Below are 18,337 nucleotides of genomic sequence, written 5' to 3' on the forward strand. Positions count from 1 at the left end.
GCAGGTGTTAACAGCTACAGTGGTGTGTGTGTTTACATGGGGTGTGTGTGGATTCGGGGGAAATTGTTTGTGAACAGGTGGAAGGATGCTGAAAGGGTGTGTTTGTAGTATGGATGTAAATAAATACATAGATACATTATTTAAATATCAACAGATAATGACCTCTAAACAAATAGTGTATACATGTTCATGTTCTTCTATATTTATATATGTATTGAAAAGTATTGCACTGGTTTTACACATAGTGTACTTATGATAGGGAGTACTGCTTCTTAGTCTGTGAAAAAAGTTCTTGAGTTAGGCTTCAAGTCAATCATGGGGAATGTAGGATACAGCTTTTTGAATCTTGACTTACACTAGGGACAAAAAGTCAGGATATCTCAACCTCTGCAACTTTGGTGCCAGAGGTAGAGAGCTGTTTTGCCAGCCAGGAAAGGTTGTTTCAGACATCTGGGCTCCACTGTAAATGCATTTGTTTTTTAAAGTTAAAAGAATAGTTCAACATTTTGGAAAATATTTATTTGCTTCAGTGCCAAGAAGTTGCATACCATTTTCAAGTAATGAAAGCCACTCCAACCATTTCCTCCTGTGTCCAGATTTTATGCTAGGCTAATCCCGCCCTGACTCTACCATCTAGCATTATTCTATTCTTTTAACAGATTTGGGATCATTGAAGAGCAATATTCCAAAGTGTGTTGCATACACATCTCCATGTGTGCGTTCTTGTATATGAGTGTATGTGATTGGTACCCACACAAACTTCTCTTATCAACCACAACATACAGTACAGGAAGCCAAACAGGTCCACTGACAGTCCTAAAACAGTGGGAAGTACAACCTTTTCAAGCCGCATCTTGGAGCTTTTTCTGTCAGACTTCTGGCTGTTTGAATGTGTTTGGTTTTCCCCTTGGCTCTCCTTTCTCTTGATATCACATGCATTGCACTCTGAGTAGCCCAACCAGCAATGCCTCTCTATGAGAAATGGATTTCTCCCAGTCTGCATCGCCATGGCGATGCACAGTTTACCCGCCAGTTCTGCCCTTTTAAGGATTTGCATCAAAGTGGCTGCAGTGATGTGGAGGTGAGGAGGCGTGTGGGTAGAGTGATTTCACCCCTCACTCAGCATCTCTGAAAAAGCTTCATTTCATATTTTATAATGATGTGATGTACAATAGTAGTGTTCTGGGCGAAGAGAGAGAGAGAGAGAGAGAGAGAGAGAGAGAGAGAGAGAGAGAGAGAGAGAGAGAGAAAGAGAGAGATTAACTACTACAGGACATCTTTCACCATGTAATCACCAATGAACATTCATATCTTTAACTGCACCACAATTTACAGTCATTTACAAATCAGTTGACATGCCACGCCCAAACATATTGGATAAAAAAAAGACGGAGCACTCTTCCACCAACAATGAAATCTGCTTTAACTCGAGGTCAAAAATAGAGTTTGTAAAACTGGGGCAACATCATCCTAAATTATGCAGATGCTGGGGCAAGTTTCTAGCCAAAGCCAGTCAATAACATTTCATCTGACATCTTCTATCGCTCAAAAAAGATCGCAGGCATTCTAAATTTTGCCACACGCTTCAAAAATCTTGAGGTCTGATGTTTGAGTGAAAAACAAAGACCCACAATTCTTTGTGGATATCTGCCATTCTATCAAGACAGGGGTGCAACTTTCTTTTTTTTTTTCTCTACGAGCAACACAACACACATTGTAAATCGCTGTGAAGTGTGTTGCTGGTGGGTTAAGAAGGATTTGCCAAGCCCTTATCTTACCTTTGAACACAACTCTGATTAAGACAGAGATTTCAGATGGTTTGGATAAACAACCTGAGGTATTGTGGAATTGGAGACATGTAAACAAGCGTTTGAACAAAAAGTGCAGAAACATCACAAGGTCTCCAATTCTATGGAGAGTTGAGAAATCAACTGGGCCCTGAAAATATCATCAGTGTTTTTGACAATGTAGTTGTCTCTTTATTGGACTGAGACAGGGGAAAAGGGAAAAAAAAGAATCAAACACATTTTTGATCAATATTTCAAATGCTTCCATTTCTTAGCAGAGCCTGTATGAAAGAGTTATTGAGACGAGTAGTAACTATTTTAGGGTCATGTTTTAATGAGATGATGGCAAGGCGGTGTTGATCAGACACATTAATTGTCAGTGCTCATCTTTGAAGTAGAACATCTGTATATAGCTGTGCACTCCATAAACTGCAATTTAATCAAGTGTGCTATTAGATAGCATTCTTACTGCTAATTATTCTGCCATGTCATTTGGATTATTCAATGCTTTTTGTGTATGCGGCCATTTACTGCCTCTTTGATCTGATTTCTACAATACACTTTATATCTGCAGACAGTCAATGGGGGCTACATCTTAGTTGCTTACAAAAGGTGCTTCTCTTGGATGCAGATGTAGATGTAGATGGAAATAAGCATGATGATCCAGGCCAAAAAGTCTGTCACCTGTTCATCCAGCCTGTTAGTCCTCCTGCAGCACCTCAGGCTGCCTTGACTGAGTCCCAGGACTGATAGCAAGGTTAGGACATGGTCACCAGTATGGGTACTCTCTCCGTCTGTTCCTCTCCACACCCCATTTCCCCTCTTTCATCTTGCTTTTGTGTTTGTCTTTTTATGCAAAGCTTATCCTCCCTGCACCACTAACACACTGTTTCTTTCCTCTGTCCCACATCACTCCTCCCTTCCCTTGCATCTTCCCTCCTCCCCATCCTTCTCTCTCTCCCTCTTGCATCTGTTTGGTGTATTCCCAGGGGCTGTGAGGGGCCAGAAGGGTCCATGAATAAGTCATTTACACTGGCCCCCCAGTCTCTGTGATCATCGCCAACCTGTTCAAAAACATGGTTCCCCGCCACCTCTCTCACTCCCTCTGCACCCCTCTTTCCGCATCCATAAGCAATGAAAATATAAATAAATAAAGCATTAGGGGCTTTGTGTTTCTGTGTGTATGTGCGTATTATTTATATATATATATATATATATCTATATCCAATTCAGGTTTTAGGATGTTTATTGGCAGGGTGAGCTGACAGAGAGAGATGAGAGTTGGAATGTACTACTGACATTCCCATTGGTTGAGTAAGACTTGGGTATGTCAACAGTGTTTTTCTTGTAAATGAAATAATGGTTCCAAAATCACTGCCAACAGACAATAAGAGATAAAATTAACTACTGAATGCCAAACTTTTAAAAATTATTATTACTTTTATTTTAAGAGTGAAATTGGTGGAATTTTCCATTGGTTTACACACAGTCAGGTTTTCTTAAAATTAGTATCAGCAAGTGTTTATGTGTGAAGTCCCATCTACTGATTTACATAATTTAGAAGCACCAACAAAACTTAAAAAATGTCTTGTGAAGACTTTAGTAATGTTTAAATCAGTTGGCTATGTTTCAACTTTAGAAGAGCTGGTCCAACCAGAAACTGTAGCTTAATGCACGTGTGTGCACTCCACCACTCAGCTGCATGTTTGATTAAGGGAAAGTAAAATCGCTCTTGCCCACTATCAAGCCTTAGTGACAGGTGCATAGGTCTAAGGAATTGTAGACCTAAAAATTGACAGACGATTAATCTGTAACTTTTGATAACTGAATATTTGTTTCTTTCATTTTCTGATCAAAAGTAGCAAATAATTGCTGGTTCCAACTTCCTAATTGTGAAGATTTTATTTCATGTACGATTGTAAGCTGAATATCTTCGGGTTTTGGATTGTTAGTTCAGACAAAACAAGACAAGACGCATAAAAGATAAATCCGGTATTTTAAAACTTGGGGCTCTTTGTTCCATCTTTTGGGGTCTTTTGAGTAAAAGGGACAAAAATGTCATATCATTCCAATATTGAGCGAAAATGCTATTACCAGTAACGGCAAAGCAATTGCAATGTAATCCAACGGGGCGTTTGCCTGCATCAAAGTACTTCCACTAAAAGTGCTTGTTTTTGCCACAGACAGACTCAGATTGTTATTATAGGTGTCTGGTGATATTATGGAAGAGACAGAACTTTTTGTTAAAGAGTAAGTTTTGTGTTGTTCTGCTGAAAGCCACCAGACTCCATTTTATATTACCTTGAAAACAAAGGAGTTGCTGGTCTACCGCTGCCTCCAGCAGTTTGTTTGTTTGTGTTATTGTTTGACTTTCAGTTGTGAAAGATGTATTCAGATCAAGATGAGAAAAAGATAAGAAAGTAGGGCCCACTTTTAAAAATATTGGAATTATCTAAGATGTCATGGAATTGTGGGAAATTATGATGAGCGTTTTTCACTATTTCTTTACATATTATGTACAACGGCTAATCGAGTATTTGAGAAGATAATCAAATAATAATTAATCAATTCATGAAAATAATCATTAATTGCAGACAATCAATAGATTCCACACAATCTCATGTCCTCTCTCTATTCAGTATTGGATAGAGGCAAAATTGGTAGGAATAAATTGAGCACAAGTGATTGACAGTGTATGAGATTCATTGCTGCTTTCTACACCCGTCACTAAGACTTGGTGTTGTGCAAGAACTGCGTATGAACTTTATATAGGTTTATCACATATAAAAATATGTGATGAACCTGCTCCTTGCTGCTTTTCGATCCAATGAACTGCAATGCTTGACCAAAGCGAGATCTTTGGGTACAACATTTTGAGACCCAAACACTGATTCGTCCATGACCATATGAGACTGACCAGATTGCTCACCTGAACATTCAAAGTGTTGTTTCTCACAGGCAACAGGAGGCTGGAAAAGTCCAAGAAGTTATTGCTGTCTGCCAACATGAATAAATAAACAAACAAACAAACAAAAAAAAAACTAGTCGATGGGTAGTTCTTAAGGTCAGCTGAAACTAAAGGCTTGAAGTATGATGAGAATTCTAGATGTATTTGATCAATAAAAACACAGTTAATTAGTCTTTTGCTAATGAAAGAAAAATATACCCTTGAATTTCAATGTTTTGTGAAAGAAATGTTGCTTAAAGGACAAAAAGACTTAAACTTTAGTTTTGACCACCCATGTAGGTGAGTCTAATGATTTTAGAAAATAAGTTATTTGTTTGGACTCCATTACTGAGTGGAGGATGTAGCAAGGTTTACATGAGGAGACAGGCAGGGTGGACAGCAGGCGTAAAGGGAGATACTCAGTGGGAGACTTTTCTGAGAGACTTTTGGACCCCGCTGTATTTTCAAAACACTCCAAGACAAAAAGGCAATTTTTTCCTAACCTGTAAAACAATTTATCAGAAGGCCATAAATATTTACCCCTATCTGGTAGGATTGGATTGTTGCCCCATGTAGCTACATTACCTCCGAGGATGAGTCAGTCCCTAAAGGAGCTGCAAATTCAGACACTCCCAGCACGATGCACAAGAGCTTGTGATTGTTTCCAATCTTCATAATAGTTTGGCAAAATGTTTAACATCCTGGCTCGCTATCCGCACACACCACTAAAACTTTATTATTATGGTTATTTTTACTCTTTTGTGGAACTAAATACACATTGTGATTATTGCTAGGTTCATTAACAACAGCAAAAGTGTCGGCCACTGATTTATAAAGACTGACACGATATACTGCTAAATATTACTGAAAAAGGTCACAACCTACTCTGCAATTTTCCATTAAATACTACTGCAAGTTCAACTATTTTTGGCTCAAAATAATTACAACAAATCTCAGTGAAATCCTTCTAAGGCTGATTAATGAAGGAGGTGGAAAGAAAGGTCAGCACAACATACGCATGGCAATTATGCATTGTAAATATGATTTATAGGTCAAAACTCGATCAAATGTAAATGCCACTTAGTCAGGCTCTTCTTCTTGCTGTGTGCTGACTAGCTCAGGAAGAAAGAGCTTGTGCAATGGTGTGAATTTCTAGGGCCTGTTGGGCTCATGCTGATGGGTCACACCATGAATTATGGATTTCTCCCCTATTTGTTGGGTGTTTTACAGTGCTGAATGATTTGCATTATTTTCTTATTAGACAGGAAGGCAGGAAGGACAACAGTTGTAGTAGGAGGAATAGCAGGGGGGAGGCAACTGACATAGTGTAGATATGTCCTGCCGTAAGCATAATTTTACATTGATTTTTTTATTATTTTTTTTTTTTTACAATAATGCTACTAAATTAAATAATTGATGTGAAGTCATTAATGTAATATTTAACTTAGGTTAAAGTCCCATCTGGAGCAATGGCATGAGAGAAGTTGGATTAATATATGGAGACTACTGTGAAAAAAACAATGGCACATTAATGGGGTATTTAATGTGTTTAAATTAAATATAATCTAATCACCTAAGGGGGAACATGTCCTCTGTTGTCTTGCTGGTCTACAGGTCAGCCAGGAAGTTTAACACCAATCTAGCAGGTGGGGGTCAAGTACCTGACTGAAGGACAACTCAGCATATTTGTGTGGACAGGGGATAATGAAATCTGGCTCCATCAGGTGAGGGAAAACTTCAAAAACTACCAGAGGCTGCCCCTGCTGTTCCTGGCAGGGTGCTCCCAGCAGATAAGCCTCCTCATCAGAAGTTTCACAGGGTGCATCTCTTCCCCAACAGAACTCACCTTGTTTTTATAGCTGCTCATGTTCATCCATGTATGAAATTGTGAATATTATCAAAGTCTCCTTTGTTATGCATGTTAACAACTTTATCAAAGCATTCTCATAATCAAAGGAAGATTATGATTACATTATTCCATGCATACATCACAGATTTATAATTTTAATCAACGCAAAGTGGCTCAACTCTCCCAACTCATAACAAGAAGATCCCAGGTTTAATTCCCAGCCAAAGTCATTGCAGAGTAAGCATGATCTCCTTGTGTGGGTTTCCTTAAGGTGTCCTGTAATCCCACACCTCACATAAAGGTTGACTGCCACTGGTTGTGTCTGGGTGACCTACAGTGACTACTACATGAAACCGATGCTTCGCCACCAAGTCAATGCCAAAATTCTGAAAACATGAGATTACTTGTTTTTCTACAAAGATATTGTACCACAGATATTGAAGGTACCATAGATGTCATAGAAGTACCTGTGCAGAGCAGGCCTCACAGGAAATGTTTCTGACATGTCTAGGTGAACACATGTTCGAGTGACGAAAAGCCAGGGCAATAAATCCTGCCAATAATGACATGTATCATTTTTTCAGTCACTCTTGGTCCTTTTACTTCGTCCTGAATTTCCTTGGTGGCATCCCAGTTGTAGTAGCACCTTAATCCAGGCAGTTTAATGGAACAACAAGCAGCACTTGTACGATCAATAAAAACATCACAGACAAGTAAGACAATTCATTTCCTTTTTTTTCTTTCCTACTCTCCCCCAGCATGTGGCACTCAGGTTCTTAACCTTCCTGGTTAGACTTACTCCCTTTCATCTCAGTCCTTATACAACCTCTCTTCTGTGCCTCATTCCGTCTGTCATGACTTGGTGTTCTTTTCGTCTCTTAACTCACGTCTATCTGTTAAAAAAATTAAACTCCTCTATTATATAACACTGACAAGTAATGGGAAGCTGCAGAACCACACACACTCTACTGTGGAGGGTGAATAATGACAGCACTTACCCACTTTCAACAACCTCCTCTCTCTTTTGCTCTCTCGTACACACACATACGCACACACAGGAAATAGAGCTCATGGTCTATTGCAGATGATGTCTTTGGCATTTTAAAGTAGTAGTATAGTACTTCTCCTATCTCCAGTCATGTCTACTGTGTGTGTTTCTTTCAACAAATCACAGCAAACTGCATTTACAAATGGCATTCCCATCTTAACCAGGATAAAGAAGAACTTATTTTACATTTCTGGCTGTAGCCTCAACTCATAGTGAGTCCCAAACAACAGAATGCCCATGTAATTACAAAAACATACATCTTGTAAACAGTGTTTTACCAATTGTTGAGGCAGATTGTGTCTTTTTTTTGTTTGTTTGTTTTGCCCACATGCAACAGAATCTCAAACAGATATCACTTCTTCAACTCCAAGTAACAAAATTCTCCTTATCTCTGTGCAGCAACCTATGTGTTTGGGGAATTACAGAAACAACATATGACTTTTGTACATTTAAAGACTCACAAGCCTAATTTGCAATTCTGCAGTCCCAAGTGGCAGTGAGAGATAGCAGTTTGAATTCCTCAAATGTTTAAATGGCTTCATTACTCAGAAATTATGTAATATGTTGTTGTTAAACTCTCTGTACTAAAGTCCCTCTTTTTTCTGTGTCTGATAAGGCTGGCTATGCAAAAATCCCAACAGCAGCGTTTTCAGTTATTTGTGAGTTCAGCTCTCAATAGACTAAGCAACACTAATGTTGGGTAAGGTTTTGGATTTTGCTAGTAAGTTTTTGATTCCTCACTTTCCTGGAAATGAGAGAATTACTTACTGGTGAGGATTTTTAGATCCTCTGTAAAGTACGGGCAGGAAACACAATTAAAATTATATCAATAATACTACTAGATGGGGAAAATGTGAGAAATCATCCTTGAATTACTACTAACTGTTAAGATATTTATTGTATATTGTCTTTAACTAATAATACATGAGGATTTCAAAATTAATTTAGGTGTAGGTGTGTAAAATTGAACGCATACTTAGTTTTATCAAAATATGTTGTCCAATTTCATAAATAATTAAAACTGCACCAATCAATATTTAATATTAACAATGGATCATGGTGCAATGCGAAAAGGATTGCTCGTAGTGGCAAATTCAAGAATTGCCATACAATTCTGCAGTTTGCTGCAGCTTACTGACCATTCTAGCATTGTGTCATTTACCGTTTTGGTTTTAAGGCTGTAACCTTTAGCAGCTAAAGAGCCAGATATTAAGCCTGGTTATAGGCCTCTGAAGCACTGCCTACATGTCAAGATTCAAATATGGTGAGTGTTGTATCTAGTGACCAATCAGAGCAGGCAGAACAGGCAGGTCATTATCCTGCGTAACTAGCTAGCAATCTAGCTACAATCCACGAAAATCAGACAGAAAATGGCACAAGCACGGATAAAATCTATAGACTGTTATAGGTTGACTTAAAGAAATAATAATTGAGCATATTTTTAAATGATCAGCTAACATGACACAAACAAAGAAAATGGTAATTCAGTGTAATTATTAAGCTACCAGATACGCATTTCCCACAGGAGCTAGTGGAGACCAAAACAGTGATAAAAGTGGACTGAATTCTGGACAGGTGGCCAGAAACATGACTCCAAATGAATCACAACATAACAAGTTCTTTATATTTAATGTGGGCGTAGCTATAGAAAAGATGCAACAATACTCTCACTCTAAAGTTGGACAGGAAACCTATCGATTACCTGTGCATGGCTATTAAACAGCAACAACACCTGAAATAAAGTCCGCCCAAAAATATGACTGTGGGCTGTCAGTCGTAGAGGAGTTAAGACTCTCACATCGCTGCAACCCCAATTTATTAGTTAGAATAATAAACAGAAGTGTATTTTCACATGAAGTGTCTTGCCCAGTGCAGCTTTAATGTGCTTTGAGACAAGCTATTTGCAGATTGGAGGGTTCTTTCAGGACGCACTCAGGGCAGATGAGACCTAATGCACAGGGAGTGGATGAGCAGCTGTGTGCCATACAGGACAGAGGAGGAGGATAGTGGGAGGACAGCGGGAGGATAAAGGGAGGGGAAGCAGGTGGGGCGGATGGGATGGAGGAGGAGACGTCTGCCAGGGGGGCTGGCTTGGCTCTGCATTGGCAGGAGCAGAAGGAAGAAAGAGAGTCTCTTAGGCATTCCTCATTTCTCTCTACCCATTTATCAGTCTCTGCCTTTTCCTCTCCCCCCGTTTTCACACCGCATCTGGACACACTCTATCCTTTTTTTTTTCTCTTTTCAACACCACTGTTGGATTCCTCACACTGCCTCTCTTTCTTTTTCCTATCCAAGCTCTATATGTCCTCTCGTCTTTCATCCTTTTCCTTCATTCCTTTCATAGTTCTCTATCTCATCTTAGCACCTTCTTTCCACTTCTGCGTCTTTGTGTGTGTTTTAACCATCTTCTCATTGCTCAATCTTTTCACTGGGAAAGAGCTTGGCATGAGATCTGTGCCAGTGCAGTCTAGATTGTGTCACTGTACCAAGAGAGTGGGTGTCAAACACAGACACTGGCACAGCTTGCCAGGGAGATGGCACCACACTGAAGCCAATGGCTGCAGAGAAACATGAATATATGTCTGCTGCAACCCACTCATCCAGGACCTGATCCCTTTGGTTCACTTAAAACTGAAGGAACAACTCTATTTAAAAAAAATCTACTGATTTGTCTGGATCTGTCCGCATTTCCGCTACAATAATACAGCAGGAATTTTTCAGATTTATCCGTTGGTCAACTTCCCATGATGTGATGACAGCAGATAGCAACAGTTTAGATAGATCAATTCTTCCAGTGCCTTCTGTTAACACTATTGGGAGTAAACTATAATTATCAGAACAGCAGCAACTGGCCTGTGACAATTTAAAAAGCTGTTAAAAGCTGATTAAAAAGCTGATTTTCAATGTTTCTAACACCCACAATCAGAGTTGAACAAGTTACTTGAAAAGCTTAATCATTTACACATTATATATTACTCATCAAAAAAGTTATTACATGACTAATAATTATTCAAACAGCAAAAGCAATTAGATCAGTGTTTCCCACACGTTGAGAATTTATTTGTGGTGGTGGCTGCTGAAGCGTGTGATCAATGTGCATACTCATGCAGTTTAGAGGGGGAAAGTCTACAATTTACAAATGTCCCCTAAACACCTCACATGCAAGCTATTGGCACAAAGAGAAGCCTCTAATTCCCACTAAGTTATTGCAGCACACACAAATCAGATAGATGTGTGGCAAAAAAAAAGTTAGTTTAAAAAGAGTGAAATAAGGCATTATAATGTAAGATTTACCTAAATTCAAGGCAAGTGATTTTATCTACCTGGGCGGGTCTTAATCTGGTCAGCTACAACTGACACTGATAACTTTTGTTTCTCAGCTAAGCTTCTGCAATAGTGCCTTTTACACATATTCAAAGCCTCTGCACTCACACTACATCTTCAGAGTTTAACAAATGTAGAACAATTAAATAAAATGTTAAGTTTAAAAACAACGGCAAGTATTTACTGACAATCAACAGCTATCTTAAGCCCAAGTGACTGCATGAAGTCTGTCCTCACAGTGAAACTGCATTGATTACATGTCCTCAAACTCTGAAATAAGCCAGGTGACTCCAGAATGTAACCAACACATAAAGACGCATCAACCCTCCAACAAACCAGCAAACAAGTCAAACCCCAAACTGTCAAACTAACGTAGAGTTACTGGGATTAATTACAATACTGTAAAACATTCCCAAGTAATGCACAACTGCCCAACACTGCCCACAATATAACTAAATACTTTCCTTTTGTGTTACATTATTAGTGCCTCGCTGCACCACAAGTCAGTAGCTAGTGCTAATGATATGATCTGAACGGATCAACAAGAAAGGTGGATTTAAACACTGCAGATGTGATTTAATCACAATCACACAATCTAACCGACAACATTGGTCTCATTAGCTTAACCTCCTAGGACCTGGCGTCCACATATGTGGACCTCACATTTTGGGTTCTCTAGACCACAATACTAATTTTTTCTCAACAAGGGCCTGGTGACCACATATGAGGATATTATACTGCCACTCAGTAATCGAAATTTAAAACTAATGTCCTCATATGTGGACATAATTCTTCTCAGGTCCCAATCAGCCTATATAGCAAAGAATAGAGCTCGGGTCTTAGGAGGTTAAGCAAAAATACCAGCACTAGCATAGATACTGCTCCATAAGTTACTTAAATTTGCACTAAAGAAATGTAAAAAACAGACAACAATGACATAATTTATCCACATGAGAACAATGACTGTCACAATTCTTTAAAAAACAAATTTAAGGAATTCTTAGCAAAATATGCTTTATATTTATGTAAGAAAAAATAATATTGGCTGATAAATTGTTTTCTTGATTTTTAAAATTCTCAGATATCAATATCGGTGTAAAAAAAATTGCAATTTCATTCAGGCTGTATATTTTACACCCTTTTATTTTCACTGTGCCTTTGGGTCGGATTGGAACCTGTCGTGAATCCAGTCTGACTACAGCTGAAATCTTTTGCAAAGGAGCAAGTTACAAACTTTCCACAAGCACCTTTTGAAGCCTACAGGTAGAGGAGTATTTGATATCCAAAAGATAGATTTCACTGGAATATTCCTTTAAGTTGTTTCCACTAGCTCCACTCAGCGTCTACCTGTGTGCAGCACTGCTGTGCATAGAGACAGTGTTTTATTCATAGCTTGCTTTTTGATTCTATATCGAGCCTTATTGTCGAGAGCAACCAAAGATGATGCACACGGGAATCAGGAATACTACACAAAACATTTCAGATAGCACAAAGTAAAAATACATACATTAGTTCCCTTATTAGCAGGCAAAATTCAGTGTTGCAGTTCAGGAGTATGTATGACAACAAAGAAGAAAATGAGGAGAAAACTCACAGAAACAGAGAAAAGAGAGAGTGTGTAAGAGGTATGGAAGATGAAAGGGCAGACAACCTGAATGACAAGGGAGAGGTGAGAGATTTAAGACAAAGATGGGTGAGAAAGAGTTGGGAGCAACTTGAGAAACACACAGACATGTCAACGCCGAAAAACGATGAAAAAAACAGAGAAAAGAGAATGATGCAACAAAGACAAAGGAACGTGAAGCCGCAGGTACTGGAGGTGTACAATGAACTCTTCATTGTGAAAGAGGCTTTTTAGTAATACCATGTTGGACAAATTTAGAAACAGATCAAGTGTGTTAAGTCTTGTGAATGAGGTTTTCAGTTCTGATAGAGGTCATCACCACAGAGACAATCCCTCTTTGAAACAGGCCAAAATAAGCAAAACTCCTTTCAACAGCATCAGCAACAGCCCAAAATAAAACTCAGTGACTAAAAACACAAAGTTAGCTAATTATATGGGATTTGTAGTGTAAAATTGTATTAAAATTACCTAACTTCTAGCAGTAGTTTGTGAATTAGAACCTATATTTACAAAATACAGATATTTTATACTAAATTAAGATATCTGGTATTGCAGCCATTTACAGATGCTCTGTTGCAACAGGCTCCAAAGAAAAATACACAATCGGAAACATAATCTGAACAAAGAAAAGGCCACTAGTGTTAGCATTGTAATTTTCACCGCAAGTTCTCTTCCACAACCCTGAATGAAAGCCGCCTCCCATCCAAACAGAAATCCCAGACTCAAACACACAATCAACATGCACCAAAATATTACGGCCCAACACACACACAAACACACACACACACACGGCTGTACCCCTCCTGACCCCCTCATTCCCGGTGGAAGCACCCCGAGAACAGCAGCGCGACCGCAGGGTGGCGAGTGGCCCGGACGGTGTGACGACCTGCTCTGACAGAGTGTCAATACAAAGCAATTTACAAGCGCATGAAAAATCGACCCTCGATAACAGGCAATTTCTCTGCTCTGCTGCCTCAAGAGGCGTGACCCGTGAGGGCGGGCGGAGTGGGGGGTGGGGGGGGGCAAAGACGAGGAAGAAGAGGAAGAAGAGGAAGAGGAGGAAGAGGAGGAGAGGGGTGTGATCATGGTCCAGTGGATGTGATTACAGCCTATACTGTGGCCCAAACGAGGGACGGGGTGGGTGGGAGGCAAAGAAAATTGAACAGTAATAGGGCAGGGAAGGGAATTGGTGCGAGCGATTGTAATAGTGATGTGAGGAGCGGAGAAATCACTGTGATGAGTGTGATGGTTGGATTTCACTTGTAGGAAAAAGGAGGAAAGCAGACAGAAATGGATAAGGAAGGAGGGAGTTTAAAAGCTCATAACTATGCAGGACTGACAGGAGACAAGGAGGGAAGAACAATCAGTACATGAGGAGACAGAAAAAGAGGGTGAGTTAGGACAAAGTGGAGTTGGAGAAACAAAAGAGAGGTGGATTGAGGAGAAGCAGGGAGTGGCGTTGTTGTTGCTGTTGCTGATGAAATGTGGATTGTGTGTGTGTGTGTGTGTGTGTGTGTGTGTGTGTGTGTGTGTGTGTGTGTACTGGAGGCCACAGGTGAGGACAGAGATAATGACCTCATTTCTCTTCTCTTTTGCCGAGACACTTTCTTCCACACCACTCTATTCATCAAGCCCTCTATCCATCTCTCCATCCCTCGCTCCCCTCTTTCTTCTAATTCTCCCTCCTCTCTGTTGAAAAGCCAGAGGTCACACCTTCATCCAAACAGACAGGAGCACACACAAAGGAAGAAATATAGCAGTGTGTGTCTGTGAAATGTGTGTGTGAGTGTGTGGGTTTGCTTGTCACTTGAAGACACACACGTATACGCGGCATGGAGGCAGATGTCATGAGCTTAAATAGAAAAGAAATTTCTATTAAAACAACACTTCATCACGAGTTCATGTGTGTCAGGATCAAAAGCTGCCTCCCTGCCATTCAGCGAGAGGAGAGGTCACGTAAAATTAACCACCGTCAACCTAAATAAAGGTTCTGGACCAACAAAGACAACTTTTTAAACTTTTTTAAAGTTTCCTTTTCAACTAAAATAAATGAGGTTTCTCGAGAGAGTAGCTGTTGTCATATTAATTTCAGGTTTCTTTGTTAAGCTCTTCTTTAGATTGAAAGACTTTGAGATTGGTTCTGAGTCTGCATTATAATGTGAGTGTATATAGTATATGTGCATCTTTATGTGTGTGTTTAAGAGTGGTCATGTATTTTTATGCATATACACTTCCTGACTGAGAAGTGGCTCAACAGTTTTACAAAAAAATGTGTGCATGGAAGTGAAGATAGTGTCCCTCTTAACATAACAGTGATAGTTAAGTATTTTATACACTGTTAATTTAATTTCACCAATCAGATATGGCATCTTTCAACCACGCCAAAAAAGAAGGTTTCTGTTGTCCTGTTCCATTTCTTCTTATTGTCCAACGCAGGTTATGACATGCTGGAGGCCTAAACTTAAAAATGTAAGTTGGTGTATAAACAAAGAAAAAACAAAATTGGAAGTTAACAGGGTGCTAAAACACCTATATCCCCTATAATATGGAGGATATGACCTCGGTGTCCCCAACAATCCTGGGGTTACTGTGCCATATGTTTATTGTAAGAATAATATAATATCCCAGCAATTACTTTGGTGCTGCATAGATGTTCATAATGGTAATCAAAAAGCTCACAAAACTGTGGAACATTATTTCAAAATCAGTGATATCCATCATCATCCAAAGTGTCTCACTGCATTGTTTTGTGGATTCTGTTCAAATCCATTTCAAACATTCTGCAAAATTATTACCAAAGTGCCATATTGTCATTCTGAACTTGGCCGCCGCGTGCATACTGCCATCCAATAAATACTTGCTGGAACAGTGAGTGTTACTCTTACTCATAGATTATTTTTTTTGTGTTACACCTCCATAACTGGCAATTGCTTCCAAGTGCTTTTAAAAACTTGAATAACCCACTCAGTGCAGGTTTGAAGGAGCTTCTCTTTTTAATTTTAGCACTTAACTGCATAATTTACCCATGTGTGTGTGTGTTTTTCTCTCCCTCTGACTTCATGGGAAGGGTTACAGCACACGACCCATCACCTGTTTCACCTCTCAAGAAATTGTTCCTCTCCTTTCCATGCTCCCCTGATCAAGAAATTGACACAGGTCAACACTGTGCTTTAGCGGTTAGCGTTGTCACTTCACTGCAACAAGGTACTTGAATGTCCACCCTGATCATTTGTTTGTTTCTGCATGGATTTTCCTCCCACATGCCAGTTTGGAGATTTTAAACGATTCATTTGTTTTGCACTGTCACAGACTGGACATCTATTCCCTAACTGCACCTGTGATACATAGACTGTTCTTTAACACAAAGAATAAAGGAATGAATCAGAATAAGAAGAAATGCAACATTAAGTAAAAGACTTTCTACCCATCAGGTAGCTGTTTTGAGATGCCGTGCTGCTGTGACAAAGAGACCGTTTTCACCCTTCACCTGCAGCCAGTGGTCGATCCAGCAATGAAAAAAGAATCACCAACAGCTCTGCACAGTCTGAATCGATTACTGAAGCCTTTGCACTCTGTCTAAGGATCTATGACCACATAGCATGGTAGAGAATGAGGGTTTATACACCTGCTGCTATAGTGCTGAAATCTAACCACAGTACAGTACATCATATCAAGCAGATGGTACTTCACTCTACCAAAGGCTGGATGGCTGGTTTTCAGTAAAGACAAAACTGTGTTCATTAAAAAGGGCAATTTTGAGGTAAATTTTAAATTGAATTATGTCATACTGCAACCACAGTGTATTGTACAGGCCTGAATTGAAGTGCATTACATTTGTTGGCTTTTGAATGTACAGTGTGTGATATGCAGTGAAAGGTAGATTCTGTGGGGAAACTTGTCGATGTTGGAGTTTCTATTCAGGGCAATAAAAATTATTACTACCATTACATTTACTCCCCTTCATTAAGTCAGAGTGATTAAATAAAGAGCTTATTGTCGTTCACTGGTAATTATGGCATTATTTCAGAAATTAAATGGGTCATCTGTTACAGCAATCAACAGTGCATGCAATAAAAACAGTATTGCTGCACTACATACTGAGCAACATAACTGTACCACCCAGCAGTGATATGCTTGGGCACGTGCAGTTGCCTACATTTATTCCTCCAATCAGTGTTCATTTCAGGAACATAAAACAATGGGCAAAAGTTTTCGCTGAGGACCCTTTTTCATGACAAAAAACAGACTAAAACTAAAATGAAAGACAAACAACATATTCATATTCAATATGTTTTAGCGTTAATAGCACAGCCTATCACGTTGCATTTAGGTAATGTTAACTAATAAATGTTAGCTTAGGAGCAATAGCTACAGGCAGATAGAAAGTGTTTATTTGTGTAGTAAATTTAGCAGAGTTAAAGTACCGTTACTTTAAAAAAAAAAAAAAAAAAAAAGTCAAGTAAAAGTAAAATTACCTGGGTATTTTAATGTTTTCTGATAAAACTATGAAGTTAAAAGACAAAAAGTGTATTCATGTCAGGACCGTCCTGCATCACTGAGCCCTTATACCGAAGAACAACAATGACCACCATTACAACCGCCATCTTCAATACAGCCGTGAATTAGCTAACCAGAAATGAGGACAAAACTCAGACAACAACAAAACAGACTGAACAACCCGGTAGGTGCAACTAGCAATATTAGTCTACGAAAATAAAACAACAATCCACTCTAACAGGAGATTAAAGCATCAGCGAGGCAAAAACAGATGAATAGACAATATAAACTTAAAAGGAGCTGCTTGCACACAATAAACGGGGCAGTTTCAACAGTCAGTGAGTTGGTGGTCGGACTCACCTGTCTGAACGTCAAGCTGTGGGTCTTGGGGCACCATGAAGTCCTCCACAATCTGCTAACCAGTCCACTCGGCCTCCGCTCCACTGCACTCCTCAAACTTTTCAACAACCCTGCTGAATGAGCTCAGCAGACACGACTGTGATGGCGACAGTGTCTAAAACAGCATCAATGAAGGTAGAAGTAACAAAGTACGTATAAACAGTCTACTGCAGGAGGCTCCACCGTGATCACTCAGCGTAACCCATCATGCACCTGTTGGTCGTGGGTGTGTTTGATTTGGGTCACTTGGAATGCTAACCGGGTGGTGCAATAAATCACTCATTAATCAACCTTTTTTTTAAATTTATGTCAAGGTAATGCCAATTTTTATTACAGCCCATAATGATGTTATCCTTCATTTCATGGTATTTCACGGTATTTTAATGATGAAGTGAATGAATCCAGTTTGTGCAGCAACAAAAAGTGAACAAGAGTGTCAGTGAGTGAACAGCTCTTCAAATGGCTAGTTTGGAATGACAATAGCAGGAGTGTGTGTGTGTGTGTGTGTGTGTGTGTGTGTGTGTGTGTGTGTGTGTGTGTGTGTGTCAACCATTACAGTCTATGTCAATAATCAAGGATAAGATGAAAACTGAAATGAAAAATAAGACCACTTGCAGTAATTTTCAAAATGTCCCTGCTGCTGTTTTCAGTAAGGAACAGTGACTCTCTGCCCATTTGATCTGTCATGTAAAATATGTCTCACACAAATTTACCGAGTCACTGTGCATATCAGAGGTCTTTGCTATGATAATAAGTTGTGGGATTTATCAAGTCATACTCTGGTTTTGCCGGCATAGGGAAGTGTGTTTGAGTTTCCTGCCCACCTGTCTTGTTCTGCACCTCCACTGAATATAGACGCCCT

At 39.4% G+C, this 18,337-nt stretch overlaps 1 long non-coding RNA gene across 1 annotated transcript in view; it reads right to left on the reverse strand.

Annotated features, from left to right (window-relative positions):
• LOC130176425 (uncharacterized) overlaps positions 1-17,665 on the reverse strand; it is a 79,844-nt gene extending 62,179 nt beyond the window's left edge. The window contains exon 1 of the long non-coding RNA XR_008828865.1: positions 17,437-17,665. This is a non-coding gene — a long non-coding RNA (uncharacterized LOC130176425). The remainder of the gene's footprint in view (positions 1-17,436) is intronic.
• Positions 17,666-18,337: the final 672 nt, after the last annotated feature.

Source organism: Seriola aureovittata, chromosome 2, assembly GCF_021018895.1.
Source record: "Seriola aureovittata isolate HTS-2021-v1 ecotype China chromosome 2, ASM2101889v1, whole genome shotgun sequence".
Lineage (NCBI taxonomy): Eukaryota > Metazoa > Chordata > Actinopteri > Carangiformes > Carangidae > Seriola > Seriola aureovittata.